Source organism: Triticum dicoccoides, chromosome 7A, assembly GCF_002162155.2.
Source record: "Triticum dicoccoides isolate Atlit2015 ecotype Zavitan chromosome 7A, WEW_v2.0, whole genome shotgun sequence".
In the NCBI taxonomy this organism is placed as follows: Eukaryota; Viridiplantae; Streptophyta; class Magnoliopsida; order Poales; family Poaceae; genus Triticum; species Triticum dicoccoides.
In genome coordinates this window covers 188,651,585-188,653,693 of record NC_041392.1, presented here as the reverse complement: position 1 = coordinate 188,653,693, position 2,109 = coordinate 188,651,585, and positions in this window count along the sequence as shown.

Genomic DNA, 2,109 nt, shown 5'->3' with positions numbered 1-2,109 from the left:
ACTATTTTTAGGCAAAGACAAAAACCAAGCTTTAGCACGATCTCTAAGCGAAAACGGAAATAGCTTCAGCTTAACAATATCATTATCCACATCTATCTTCTTTTGCATATCACACAAATCAACAAAGTTGTTTAGATGGGTAGCGGCATCTTTACTAGGAAGGCCGGAAAACGGATCTTTCATGACAAGATTCAGCAAAGCAGTATTAATTTCACAAGATTCAGCATCGGTAAGAGGAGCAATCAGAGTGCTAATAAAATCATTATTGTTGGTATTGGCAAAGTCACACAATTTAGTATTATCTTGAGCTATCGTGACAAGAAAGCAATCCAACACAAAAGCAAACAAGAAATGGGCAAAAGAGGCAAATTGGGAAAGGGAAGGGGAACAGAAAGAGAGGGCGAATGGAAAAGATGGCGAATAAAATGGCAAGGGTGAAGTGGGGGAGAGGAAAATGAGAGGTAAATGGCGAATAATGTAATGTGAAGGATAAGAGTTGTGATGGGTACTTGGTATGTCTTGAATTGGCGTAGATCTCCCCGACAACGGCTCTAGAAATCCTTCTTGCTACATCTTGAGCACTATGTTGGTTTTCCCTTGAAGAGGAAAGGGTGATGCAGTAAAGCAGCGTAAGTATTTCCCTCAGTTTTTAAGAACCAAGGTATCAATCCAGTAGGATAACACGCCCGAGTCACCTCGTACCTACACAAACAAATAAGAACCTCGCAACCAACGTGATAAAGGGGTTGTCAATCCCTTCACGACCACTTGCAAGAGTGAGATCTGATAGAGATGATAATAATAAGATAAATATTTTTGGTGTTTTTATGATATAGATTGAAAGTAAAAGATTGCAAAATAAAGTAGATTGGAAAAATGTATGATGGAGAATAGACCCGGGGGCCATAGGTTTCACTAGTGGCTTCTCTCAAGATAGTATAAGTATTACGGTGGGTGAACAAATTACTATCGAGCAATTGATAGAAAAGCAAATAATTATGAGAATATCTAGGCATGATCATGTATATAGGAATCACGTCTGAGACAAGTAGACCGAAACGATTCTGCATCTACTATTACTCCACACATCGACCGCTATCCAGCATGCATCTAGAGTATTAAGTTCATAAGAACAGAGTAATGCCTTAAGCAAGATGACATGATGTAGAGGGATAAACTGATGCAATATGATGTAAACCCCATCTTTTTATCCTCGATGGCAACAATACAATACGTGTGGGTTCCCTTTCTGTCACTGGGATCGAGCACCACAAGATTGAACCCAAAGCTTAGCACTTCTCCCATTGCAAGGAAGATAAATCTAGTAGGCCAAACCAAACTGATAATTCGATGAGACTTGCATAGATAAACCAATCATACATAAAAGAATTCAGAGAAGATTCTAATATTGTTCATAGATAATCTGGACCATAAACCCACAATTCATCGGATCTCGACAAACACACCACAAAAGAAGATTACATCGAATAGATCTCCAAGAGAATCGAGGAGAACTTTGTATTGATATCCAAAGAGAGAGAAGAAGACATCTAGGTACTAGCTATGGACCCGAAGGTCTGAAGTTAACTACTCACACATCATCGGAGGGGACATGGAGTTGATGTAGAGGCCCTTTGTGATCGATGCCCCCTCCGGAGGAGCTCCGGAAAAGGCCACATGATGGGATCTCTTGGGTACAGAAGGTTGCGGCGGTGGAATTAGTTTTTTTAATATGTACTGCAAGGCAACAGCCTCACAGCTCTTTATTGAAAGCAACAAAGTAAAATAGTCCTGTTACAAGTCAATTACAAGGAAGCAAAAGAAGAAGGCAGAAATACTTACAACCCAAGCAGGGTAAAACGCACTAACTAAGGGAGATTAGAGATCCAAGTTAGAAGGCTATCCTTGTATTTACATTTTATCCTATGAGAAAGTAAAGTTATGTCATGGATAAAATTCTGCCTCCAGGTTCTGAAAGAGGGTCTCTCATTCCTGAAAACCTTGCCATTCCTCAAGATCCAAATATTCCAAGTAGCTGTAAAGACCACTTCAGTGAAGAAAATATGCCCAAAATCCTTCCTAGCCTTTACAGCCATGTTGTAGGTGGTC